The sequence below is a fragment of the Bombyx mori genome, chromosome W, assembly GCF_030269925.1.
Source record: "Bombyx mori chromosome W, ASM3026992v2".
Lineage (NCBI taxonomy): Eukaryota > Metazoa > Arthropoda > Insecta > Lepidoptera > Bombycidae > Bombyx > Bombyx mori.
This window is the reverse complement of record NC_085135.1, coordinates 10,688,848-10,702,873: the sequence shown is the minus strand read 5'-3', so window position 1 is coordinate 10,702,873 and position 14,026 is coordinate 10,688,848.

Here is a 14,026-nt window from a genome sequence, read left to right as displayed (position 1 = left end):
CTCGTACTCTCAAATCGGATACGGTAGGAACTATGCCCCCCCTCGTAGGCCCCTCAGGCCGACTCGCGGCGTTCGATGATGATGAAAAAGCAGAGCTGCTGGCCGATACATTGCAAACCCAGTGCACGCCCAGCACTCAATCCGTGGACCCTGTTCATGTAGAATTAGTAGACAGTGAGGTAGAACGCAGAGCCTCCTTGCCACCCTCGGATGCGTTACCACCCGTCACCCCGATGGAAGTTAAAGACTTGATCAAAGACCTACGTCCTCGCAAGGCTCCCGGTTCCGACGGTATATCTAACCGCGTTATTAAACTTTTACCCGTCCAACTCATCGTGATGTTGGCATCTATTTTCAATGCCGCTATGGCGAACTGTATCTTTCCCGCGGTGTGGAAAGAAGCGGACGTTATCGGCATACATAAACCCGGTAAACCAAAAAATCATCCGACGAGCTACCGCCCGATTAGCCTCCTCATGTCTCTAGGCAAACTGTATGAGCGTCTGCTCTACAAACGCCTCAGAGACTTCGTCTCATCCAAGGGCATTCTCATCGATGAACAATTCGGGTTCCGTGCAAATCACTCATGCGTACAACAGGTGCACCGCCTCACGGAGCACATTCTCGTAGGACTTAATCGACCAAAGCCGATCTACACGGGAGCCCTCTTCTTCGATGTCGCAAAAGCGTTCGACAAAGTCTGGCACAACGGTTTGATTTTCAAACTTTTCAACATGGGCGTACCGGACAGTCTCGTGCTCATCATACGGGACTTCCTGTCTAACCGCTCTTTTCGATATCGAGTAGAGGGAACCCGCTCCTCCCCGCGACCACTCACGGCTGGAGTCCCGCAAGGCTCCGTTCTCTCTCCGCTTCTATTTAGTTTATTTATTAACGATATTCCCCGGTCGCCGCCGACCCAGCTAGCCTTATTTGCAGATGACACAATCGTTTACTACTCAAGTAGAAAAAAGTCCCTAATCGCGAGTAAGCTCCAGAGCGCAGCGTTAACCCTCGGACAGTGGTTCAGAAAATGGCGCATAGACATCAACCCAGCGAGAAGCAAAGCAGTGTTATTTCAAAGGGGAAACTCACCGCTTATTTCCTCCCACATTAGGAGGAGAAATATCACCCCCCCATCACCCTGTTCGGCCAACCTATACCCTGGGCCAGGAAGGTCAAGTACCTGGGTGTCACCCTGGATGCATCCATGACATTTCGCCCGCATATAAAAACAGTCCGCGACCGTGCCGCATTTATTCTCGGGAGACTCTATCCCATGATCTGTAAGCGGAGTAAAATGTCCCTTCGGAACAAGGTGACACTTTACAAAACTTGCATAAGGCCCGTCATGACTTACGCGAGTGTGGTGTTCGCTCACGCGGCCCGCACACACATAGACACCCTCCAATCCCTACAATCCCGCTTTTGCAGGTTAGCCGTTGGAGCTCCGTGGTTCGTGATGAACGTTGACCTACACGACGACCTGGGCCTCGAATCAGTCCAGAAATACATGAAGTCAGCGTCGGAACGATACTTCGATAAGGCTATGCGTCATGATAATCGCTTTATCGTTGCCGCCGCTGACTACTCCCCGAATCCTGATCATGCAGGAGCCAGTCACCGTCGACGCCCTAGACACGTCCTTACGGATCCATCAGATCCAATAATAACCTTTGCATTAGACATCTTCAGCGCTAACACTAGGAGTAGGCTTAGGAACCCCGGTAACCGTACTCGTCGAAATCGACAAAGAGGTCGACGTGCAACCTAACCCATGCATCAGCCCGCTGAGTTTCTCGCCGGATCTTCTCAGTGGGTCGCGATTCCGATCCGGTAGTAGATTCATTCGCGAAGCAATTGCTCTTGAGTTGTTAGGTCTCCTTCGGAGGCGCTCGGACAGTTGTTAGCAAATCCAACCCCTCCTGGCTGAGCCTTTGCTCGCCCACATGTCCTGGTGAAACTGGAAAGGCCTCCGGGCCACCAGTAATCTATCAATCACAAAAAAAAAAAAAAAACTTTGAGGAGTCCATGCAAGACTTCGTTAAAGAGAAAATCCTAAATTTTAGTGCATGCTCAGGCCGTCTACTCAAAATTAATACCCATATAGCTTAAACATCATTAGATACTGCCTTTTCGTTCCTAAATTTACCTACTACCTCCGGTGTTGTCCAATCTGGACAGAGAAAACTCTTTTACAGGATTTGGACAACATAGTGAGAGATACACTCGTCGCGGTTTTGAACGTAGACATGGACGACTGAGTATGGTCCCTAGCTTCTCTCCCGATAAAGCTTGGGGGCCTAGGCATCCGCAAAATTTCATGTGTAGCATTACCAGCATTTTTTGGTTCAGTCCACAGTACTAACGAACTCGTTTCTAAAATTTTGTCTTCGCCTTTATTGGATCCAAAAATCACTTATATGACTGAAGCAAGAAATGAGTGGTTACTAGCCTGCCCTAATACTGATCTGCCCACGGTCCCGACTTCCCAGCGATTGTGGGATGAGCCGCTCTGTGAATTAGTACGTAAAAATCTACTTGACTCATGTAGAGATTCAACAGAGCGTGCTTGCCTCCTCGCAGTTGCAGAATGGGAATCGGGGCTATGGTTGCAGGCCCATCCATCACTTCACACCGGCACTCTAATGTCCGACAGTAGCTTTCGTTTAGCAATCTGTCTTCGCCTGGGGGCACCTTGCTGTGTTCAGCATCACTGCCAGTATGGCAACATTGTCGACCGCTTTGGTTACCACGGGCTCTCATGCGTGAAAAACGCTGGCAGAATATCCCACCACGCCAGCATAAGTGACATCATCCGTCGGGCCCTTGTCAGCGCCGGCGTGCCAGCCATTCTAGAACCGAATGGTTTGGTGCGAGGCGATGGTAAGAGACTAGACGGTATGTCGATTATTCCCTGGAAGATGGGTCGGTCGCTCGTTTGGGATGCGACTTGTGTAGATACCATGGCACCGACACATCTTCCTGGGACCAATTCTAACGCTGGCAGCACTGCTTCAATGGCTGAAGGCCTCAAACGGCGGAAATATGAAAATCTCTCTAAAAATTTCATTTTTGTTCCGTTTGGGGTGGAAACTTTGGGCCCCTGGGGCCCATCTGCTAAAAGCTTTTTTAAGGACCTTAAAAAAAACTTATTGAGGCATCGGGAGACCAGAAGGCCGGTACGTATTTTGCACAAAGAATTAGCATTGCTATCCAGCGTGGAAATGCTGCCAGCCTTCTGGGAACTGTTACACGGCCTTTCTCAAACTTCTTTTTAAAAAAAACACAAAAAACTTTTCACGACTAAACTGTCTTTTATTAGACTTTCACAATTTTACAACACTATTGTTGACTTCTCAAACTTATGTATGCTCGCGACGGCTTCCAGATTCTAACTGATTTTCAATACGATTTGATTTTACATGAAAGCTAAAAATGATGACTCTAATGGAAAAACACAGTGAGCTCGTAAACGAGCTGATTAGGGCAAAGCTGCTTTGTAGAGTAGTGTGTAACAGCTCCCCCTTTTGACGAAGCTTCATCCTCAATAAGATGAAGCGTAGTTAAACGAAAATAATATAAAATTTGAGGAGTCATTACAAAATCATTAAATCATTAAATTGAAAATAGAAAATAAAACAGAAAATATTGAAAATTCGTTCTTAATAATATTTATAAAATTAAAGTTAGGAATTAGTATTAAAATTAACATTACAATGTATGTTTAAACTTGTATAAAACATTCAAAATTAGAATTAGCAAAATTAGAATTACAAGATTATATAAAATATTATTCATGTTTAATATATTATTATTATTATTTATATTAAATAATTAAATCAGAAATTTAAATTTCTGTTTGAAGAGGATTGATCCTTATTATAAATAGTAGATTTATAATTCTGCTTCTGCCTAATTGGCAAGGATTGTATAGACATTTTATCTTCATCATTGGATGATATCTCAGTCATCTCGATAGAATTTGAAACTTTACATTTTTTATTGGTTGATTTTGTGTTATAACATCCGTTAAATATTTGAATACAACATACAGAATTGGACGTTTTGTTTTTAAAATATCTGTAAATCTTATACATTAAAAATAGAAACAAACACACGATAAGGATATAAGTAAATGTAGAATAGTATGAGCCATATTTAATAAAATGAGATTGTTTCTCAATATTATTTAATTCATTTTCTAAATTGTCCATTTGGTGCGTAGCATATTTCAAGGAATCTAGATTTATTTTGCTAATAGAGATTGGCGACAAATGTGGTAAACTTTCATTAAGTATGTCTCTCTTACAACAATCATCGGATGTAATATCAAAGTTTATATTTAAAGGAGATTTAATAATAAAAGAGTAAGAATTCGTTGGTATAAGTTGAATGGTCTTAGAGTAACCGATACAATTGTTTGTTAACTTAAGAATTCCTGTTCCTTCGATAGAATAATCATGGATGACGTCATTACATTTGATAGTAAGTTTACTTTTATTTGATTGAACGTATATCCATTTGTTATTTAGTAGTTTTTGCCAAATATCAATTTGACCATATAAAATTTTAGAAATACATTCAGAGGGCAATGAAAGAATAACCTCTGTTAATAATTTAGATTCACAATTAGGATTACTTACACTTGAGTATATAGTTATTGATTCACATATAGAATAGTTATTGTTTATCATTTTACAATTATCAAAATTATCCAGCATAGCATAATGCAGTCTATCGTCACTTAAAGCGATGTACGAGTTAGACGGTTTAATTAAAGCGAAAGTGCGATGTGACTCATCGTGAGGTGTAGGTAAAGGTATGTTTTTATAAACAACGAACTTGTCTGGAATTATTAAAGGAATTCGTAATACGAATATGACTTTATTATTATAGAAATAAGAACTAAGCTTAGAAACATCGATCAATGAATGAATATTTTGAATATTTAGGGTGACTGGAAAGTCTAGCCTTTTATTTATTTGATTACTATGCTTAAATAATTCATTATAAAGATCTAAGGGACTAATTACGCTAGGGTGTAGGATGTTAACCTTCGAAAATAATATAGAACTTAATGTAGTGTCTAGAAAATTTGAAATGGTTAGTAGAGAACTTTCGATAATATTAAGTAAATTATTTAACTTAGAATTATACAATAATAGATTATCAGTTTTTGTAATTTGAGAAAATATTTCGTTCATTTTATTTATTTGAGAATTCAATTTGATCTCGTTTTGATTAAGTTTGAAGATAGTCGTATTAAAATTATTTATAGTAGACTTTATTATATGAATATAAACACATAGAATAAATTTAGACGTAGAAGTTAGATTGTAGCAGGTTTAATTTCGTTGGTATGATATTTAATTTGTTTACGACCTACTTGTAGGGTCACGTTATGTTTATTGTGAACTTTAGTAATTTTGTAAGGGCCTTTCCATATGGGCGATAGAGCTTTTCTCAATTTATGATGGTGTTTTAAATATACCATATCACCAGCTTTATACAAAATTTCGCGAGAATTCGTATCATAGTATTGCTTAGACCTTTCTTTACTGTTAATAATATTTTGTATCGCTTTTTCGCGACTAAAACGCATTCTATATTGTAATGCGCGAATATATTCATTATAGGTTGTGTTACTGTTGCTTTCATATAAAGAACTTGGAATGGACGGTTTGTAACCGAATAATAACTCGTGTGGAGTATAATTAGTAGTGCAATGGGGAGTAGTATTATAGGCTAATATTGCAGTAAATAAATAGCAATGCCAATCGTTTTGATTTTCATTAACGAAAGACTTTAAATATTCTTTTAAAGTAGCGTGTGAGCGTTCTAGAGCTCCGTTTGTTTGAGGATGATACGGAGTTGCAAATAAAGCTTTTACTTTTAAGATTTCAGTTAGTTGTTTAAATAATTCTGACGTAAAGCAAGTACCTAGGTCAGTTAAAATGGTTTTTGGAAAACCGAACAAAGACATGAAATGTACGATATTACGAGCTATCTCCTCACTAGTAGAAGTAACCATAGGGTAAGCACTCGTGAATTTGGTTAAATCATCTTGTAAAGTTAGAATAAACTTGAAATTTTGAAAACCTGAGTCGGGCAAAGGGCCTACGACATCTAAGGCTAACCGCTCAAACGGCTTAGTAGATGTAGACGTGATCTCCATCGGAGCTTTATTTGATTTACGTAGAGGTTTGTTAATTTGACAAAGTTTGCAGCTTTTTACATATTGTTCAATATCAGAACGCATACCTTTCCAATAGTACATAGCTTTAATGCGCTTATACAAGCGTTGTGATCCTGGATGACCAGCGATAGGTGAATCGTGGTTTTCCTTTAAAATTTTAGGGACTTCTATTGGAGTCGGATAAATTAATTTATTTTTATAAATATGTATTTTGATATTAGTATTATAGAAAACGTAGGAAATTATATTATAGACTTTCGTGTAATTTAATTTAGAGAATGGGTCTGAAAAATCTGGTAATGCTAAGTCTGTGATATTTTCACACTCTATTAACATATTTCTTAGTTTAATTAATAAATTATAAATATCTCTAAAATGAGTCTCTTCGTAATGATGAACTTTAGTGTATAAGAAGTAGAAAGTTTTATTTTTATTTTTAATACTTTTAATTGTAAGAACTTCGCGTTCGGAATTTAGTAACTCTTCAGTATTTTCGAGTTGGTTTAAGATATCCTCGCAGTGAGGTATAGAACAATCAAAATCTAATGAAACTGGGCAAGCGATTGTATTAAACTTAGATAAATGTAGACTTTCAGTACATTCTTCGATAACAGTGTCTGATGTTGGAAGTTTGTTTATAAATTGAAGTTTAAAATATTTTTCATAACTAAGATTGTTCAAATTATTTATATTTATAGCGTTGATAGGGCAACGAGATAAAGCATCGGCGTTAGAGTTAAGACGACCTTGCTTGTAAACTATTTCATAGTCATACTCTTCGAGTTTAAGACGCCAGCGAATAAGCCTACTACCGGGGTCTTTTACATTAAATAACCACACAAGAGGTCTGTGATCTGTAACGATTTTAAATTTGTTGCCGTATAAGTATGGCCTAAAAGTTTTAACAGCAAATAAGATGGCTAAAAGCTCTTTCTCAGTGGTGGAATAGTTGCCTTCGGCTTTGTTTAAAGTGCGTGATGCATACGCTATCGGTTTATCCTTGCCTATTTGACCTTGGGATAAAATTGCCCCTATGGCGTAATTACTTGCATCTGTAGTAACATTAAAAGGTTCTGAAAAATTTGGATATTGAAGTAGAGGGGCAGTAACTAGTTTTTCTTTTAAGAATTCGAATGCGTGTTGCTGTTCCTTGTTCCAAAGGAAGTCAGCATCCTTCCTCAAGAGGGAAGTAAGTGGTTTAGTTAACTTAGAGAAGTTTTCGATAAAACGGCGATAATAACCTATGAGGCCTAAAAATGATTTTATCTCTTTAGGATTTTTCGGAATTGGGAATTGTGAAACGGCCTTGACTTTTTCGGGATTCGGAGAAACACCTTTGTCGGTGATAATATGGCCAAGATAAGTGACTTCGTGTCTTAAAAATTCACACTTGTCTGGTTGGAGTTTGAGGTTGAATTGTCGAAATTTATCGAATACCAATTTTAATTTGGTAATGTGCGAGTTAAGATTTTGGCTGTACACGATACAATCGTCCAAATAAATATAACAATGGAGACCTTGTAGACCTGATAGAACAGTGTTCATAAGACGTTGAAAAGTAGCAGGGGCATTTTTCAACCCAAAAGGCATTCTGGTGAATTCGTAATGTCCAGACATGCTCGAATTAGTGCTAATTGTAAAACCTGTTTTTGGGGCGTCCTGAGCGCTGGTTCGTAATTGGTGAAATCCGCTTGTAAGATCCAGCGTACTAAAATATTTGGAATGACCCAACTGGTCTAGAATGTCTGTAATAAGAGGTAGCGGATAAGTCTCTGAAACGGTAACGTCATTAAGGCGTCGGTAATCTATAACGATTCTCCATTTTCGTTTACCGGAAGCGTCCATTTTCTTGGGCACAACCCAAACCGGAGCGCTCCAGGGTGAAATAGAAGGTCGGATGATGTCTTGTTCTAACATCTTACGAATTTGAGAATCAACCTCCTCTTTGTGACATTCAGGAAAACGATACGACTTAACGTGGATAGGAGGTGCGTTGCCTGTATTTATGGTGTGCTCAATAGCACTTGTGAAAGTTAAAGGTTCACCTTCGATGTGAAAAATATCTGTATATTGTGAACAACACTCTAAAAGAACTTTACGTTCTTCATCATTTAAATGAGAACATCGGATAAGACTTAGAACTTTGTTAATACGATCAGATTTAGAAGTTACATTAGAATTAATATTAAAACAAGATCCGTAATCAAAACATTCGCGTTCGAGAGGCGTTAACGTTACGTGATAATCTTTCACTTCGATATCGCTCTCTGTAGTATTTAAAATAAAAATATTTATTTTATTATTTTGTTTGATCGTAACTATGCAATTAGCGACATAAACACCTTCACATAAAGTATGATCTAGAACAAGAGCTTCGTTATTACGATAAAGCTCGGGCACGTGATTTGACACTGTGCATTCAATGACGGCTTCGGAACGAGCCGGAATGATATAAGTTGGTTGAGTATAAATGATAGGAATAGAATGATTCATTACAGATAAGGATTTAGAAAAATAATTGATGTTCGATTTAAAATAATTGCAAAAATCGCTACCAAGAATTCCATCGTAATTATTTAAATTAATATCGTCATTTGTAAGGTGAAATTTGTATTTAAAAGTTTCGTTATATAAATTAAATTCCATTTCGAAAGTACCTAATGTTTCAACAGGATTTTCTGAACTATTAATCCCTTTTAATTTCACGATTTCGTTCGAGAGATTCGGGACTTCTAATAAACTTGATCCTTTTATAATACTTATGGTGGATCCTGTGTCAATAAGGAAACATAGTTTTTCAGAGGCATGTTTAGAATTTAAGTAAATATGAGGTAAAGACACCTTTTTACTGTAATCGTTAATTTCGTACATAAGTTTAGATTTAGGATTTGTAACTAAGTTAGAGTTAGGTAAATTATTTTTTGAATCCGGACTCTGAGTACGGCCCTGATTTTTGTTATCATTCGATTGTCTTGATTGAGTCATGAATTTAGAATGAATAAAATTAGAATTGTATTGATTGATTTTTGAATTTGAGTAAAATTTTTTGTTTGTTATTTTATCATTTAGTTTTTTATCATTAGTAGAACTCGTCAATTCTTTTGACTGAGTCGTGAATTTAGTAGAACTCAACTCTTTTCGTCGAGGTATAAACTTGGTAGAACTCAGTTTATTTGGCTGAGTCGTGAAGTTAGGAGAACTCAATTCTTTTATTTGAGTCATGAATTTAGAAGAACTCAATTCTCTTGGTTGAGTCGTGAATTTAGAAGAACTCAATTCTTTTGGTTGAGTCGTGAATTTAGAAGAACTCAATTCTTTTGGTTGAGTCGTGAATTTAGAAAATTTAGTATAAGTCGTGTCTTTATGATTTTGATTGGATTTCGAAGGACACGGCAACGAAATCCGATTTAGTTTAAATTTTCTTGTTCACACGGTTGCGCAGGTGCAACACGAGACCTAATATACGAGTTATCGTTTTGCGCGGAATTTGCGTTTTCGCGGCGATTCTCGTTAAATTGACGCTTGCGACATTCCGTAAGCGTGTGACCGGTTCTTTTACAATAATTACACGTTTTAATATAAGAGTTATTAGAATTAGGTTTTTGATTTTTATTAAAATTATTTTGATGATGAATTTGGAAAACGTTTTTTGAAAAAGGTTTTTTATTTTTAAAACATTCTGAGGAAGTATGGCCCGCTTTGTTACAGACCGAACATTGTTTTTGGGATTTTGTGTTAATTTTGTACAGATTGAATATTTTTTCCTCATCAATGGCATATTGTATGGCGTCACTGAGGGTTGTTGGATTTTTACAACGAACTATATTAGATAGTGATGGATTTAATCCCAATAAAAATGTGTTAAGGGCAAGATCCTCCATGGCTGCGGTTCTGCCTAGAAGCTCCCTTTCGTCCTTACAACTATAATGAATGTTAGAATGAATACGCGTTAATATTTGTTCAATTCTTAAGGAAAATTTAGTAACATCCTCATTTAATAATTGTTTACAATGTTGCAAATCAGAAAGTAAATGAATGGAGTGTTTTTTCTCTCCAAAGGTTGACCTTAAAAAGTTTTTTAGTTCCGTCCACTTAGTAAACGTTTTTAGACTACATGCGACTTGGGCTTTTCCTTCTAATTGTGAGATAATAAATTTACATAAGACGGGTTGTTGATCCGAACTAGCTAAGGACATTGCATTGTCACAATTAGTTAAAAACGCGGGGAGTGATTCTCTGTCCCCATTATAAGTTTTGATGAATTTGGTTAAAAAGGATAAGGTAATTTTGTCCGTCATTTCGCCTTTCTTTGAAGATTCCGATTTGACTGACATTTAGGTTTGAATTATGATGTGCTGGATAAAATTGGAATACAAAAATAGCACTTGAAATACAGGTTAGAATTAAATGTAAATTTAGAAAATTAAAATTAAGATTAAGGAACTTTGAAAATTTTCGGAGAATTTGAAGTGTAGAGCACTCACAGAAGCACGTCGTACCGCATTGCCTCGTCAGGAGCAGGATGCTGGTAGTTATGTTCTGGATGCTGATTGATGGTGGGTGAGTTAGAATTGGAGAAGCAGCTGGACTGTCGTCTCTGTGCGTCACGTCGCGGCTGGAGCGGGCTCACGCTTAACAGCGGAGGCTTACCGTCGTCCTCTTGAGTTGTGTTTAGACGCAGGCTTGTCCTTAGGGCAAGGCTTACTGTCGGTCGTTCTTGAAGTTTGTGTTTAGACGCAGGCTTGTCCTTAGGGCAAGGCTTACTGTCGGTCGTTCTTGAAGTTTGATGGCTCGGATTCGAGATACCAGAATCTTTGACGGTCTGTCTCAGATTTCTTCTCTGGTATCCCACTTCTGACACCAATTTGTTACACGGCCTTTCTCAAACTTCTTTTTAAAAAAAACACAAAAAACTTTTCACGACTAAACTGTCTTTTATTAGACTTTCACAATTTTACAACACTATTGTTGACTTCTCAAACTTATGTATGCTCGCGACGGCTTCCAGATTCTAACTGATTTTCAATACGATTTGATTTTACATGAAAGCTAAAAATGATGACTCTAATGGAAAAACACAGTGAGCTCGTAAACGAGCTGATTAGGGCAAAGCTGCTTTGTAGAGTAGTGTGTAACAGAACGCTGCCAACCGGCGGTGAGCTAACGCAGATTTTCTATTTATAAGTAGCTTTACCTAAATAATTACAAAAAATAATACTTAACAAAAAGATATGAAATGCGAACAAAAACAGTTTCACTATAAAAAATTGCGCCAAGTCCACGTTTATAAAACTCATCTCAATGACATCACAATGATTCGGGGAGTAGTCAGCGGCGGCAACGATAAAGCGATTATCATGACGCATAGCCTTATCGAAGTACCGTTCCGACGCTGACTTCATGTATTTCTGGACTGATTCGAGGCCCAGGTCGTCGTGTAGGTCAACGTTCCTCACGAACCACGGAGTTCCAACGGCTAACCTGCAAAAGCGGGATTGTAGGGATTGGAGGGTGTCTATGTGTGTGCGGGCCGCGTGAGCGAACACCACACTCGCGTAAGTCATGACGGGCCTTATGCAAGTTTTGTAAAGTGTCACCTTGTTCCGAAGGGACATTTTACTCGCTTACAGATCATGGGATAGAGTCTCCCGAGAATAAATGCGGCACGGTCGCGGACTGTTTTTATATGCGGGCGAAATGTCATGGATGCATCCAGGGTGACACCCAGGTACTTGACCTTCCTGGCCCAGGGTATAGGTTGGCCGAAGAGGGTGATCGGGGGGGTGATATTTCTCCTCCTAATGTGGGAGGAAATAAGCGGTGAGTTTCCCCTTTGAAATAACACTGCTGTGCTTTTCGCTGGGTTGATGTCTATGCGCCATTTTCTGAACCACTGTCCGAGGGTTAACGCTGCGCTCTGGAGCTTACTCGCGATTAGGGACTTTTTTCTACTTGAGTAGTAAACGATTGTGTCGTCAGCAAATAAGGCTAGCTGGGTCGGCGGCGACCAAGAATATCGTTAATAAATAAACTAAATAGAAGCGGAGAGAGAACGGAGCCTTGCGGGACTCCAGCCGTGAGTGGTCGCGGGGAGGAGCGGGTTCCCTCTACTCGATATCACACTGGAAAGATGACATCCAGGCATCCGCAGCAGAACTGGTCTACGGTGAGCCTCTCCGCTTACCTGGACAGTTCTTCAACACATCCGCAGCACCCCCAGGAGACGACAACGACCTGGCTTATCGACTACGCGGACATATGAACAAACTTGCCCCTCGATCGACTACATGGCACAGCGAAAACCGAACCTTCTACGTGCCTAAGGACCTAAACACGACATCCCATGTGTTCTTGAGGCAAGGACCCCTCCGAAAGTCGCTCGAACCACCATACATTGGCCCCTACAAAGATCCTCTTCTTAAGAAGAAGAGGATCGAAATCTTTCGACATAGAGGTAAATGGCAAACAATTAACTGTCACCATAGATCGCCTAAAACCTGCTTATATCACGCGAGACGATGGCAAGAAAGAAGACAAACAGAAGGCCAGCGAGACGAGCGAAGAACATCAGCGTCCAGTACAAAAGACAAGAAGCGGCCGTACAGTCACCTTCCCGGACTACTATCGACCGTAGCTATCGGTCTCGGCGGGGGAGTACTGTGGCGTCATCCTGCCACGGCTACCTGAGTGCGGACCTGCGCGCAAAAATCAGGTGATGCGTGCGCGCGCCAATCAGGAGCCAACGCGCGGCCGCGTTATCGCAGGTGACGCCGGGCTGCTGCGCCGGCAGTCCGCCACAAAGCCTCGTACTGATTGCGCGTTTTTCTCTCATTATTGTAAATTCACATATTTGTTAGTCGTTTGTTTTGTGTCTCGTTAATTTGTTAATAATTTGTAGTGTATCGTGTTGTCGTAATATATAACTATTTCTCGTATTGTTTCATTTAATTTACCGACATCGTTTTGCTTGTGGCCGGACGCCGTTCGGGTTCGATTCCTGAACGTATCGACTGTTAGTGGGTTGATACCTGAATAATAACCCGCTACATGTTCTATTTCGCTGAATGCTCAATCTTACTGAACCGATTAAAACAACTACCATGACATACAATAGGTAAGCATTAAACCATCGCAAAGGATATGTTCCGTACAGTTTTGGGTCAAAAACCTTTTATGAGAACCATCGCATAAAATTGCTGAATTATGAAGCTACTAATAATAGATTTCTCGACAAGAGAACATTCGGCACCTTCCAAATAAAAATAAAACGACTCACCAGATTTTTTTCATTTACCAAAATTGCCCGATGTTACGCAGCTACCGGCACGTCGCTCCGCTCGGCCGGCGAATAGTTGACCCATCGAGCGCCGACAGACGGCACTTGCGTTCCATATCTCGTACTGGCTGCAGCAGCCACGTGTTGATTGCGACACGGCCTTCCTGACTGTATACGTCCTCGTGTGATGGTTAACCTACAATCAAAAACATCCACGAGAACACTTGTTCCGCTCGATCACTCCTGACTACACTTTACGACTTATCGGGAAATTTAAAGTCATCAAAGCTTTAAACTGTTTTAATACCATTTTAACCAAATCAAACAATAGGGTATACAAAGTTCGCTATTCAGCAGCCAGAGCACGTACTACAGTCGTTCATCAAACTTCAAATTTACTCTGTACAAATCAGGCATAGCTTACAGGAACTCAGATCAAAGAAAACTTCCGAGTAAAAATATCTAACGTCACGGCTCTCCAGCCGACCAGCAATTGCAATTGCCCTCATGATGCGCATCCACAGCGTGGATCGCCCGTGTGCATCACCCGC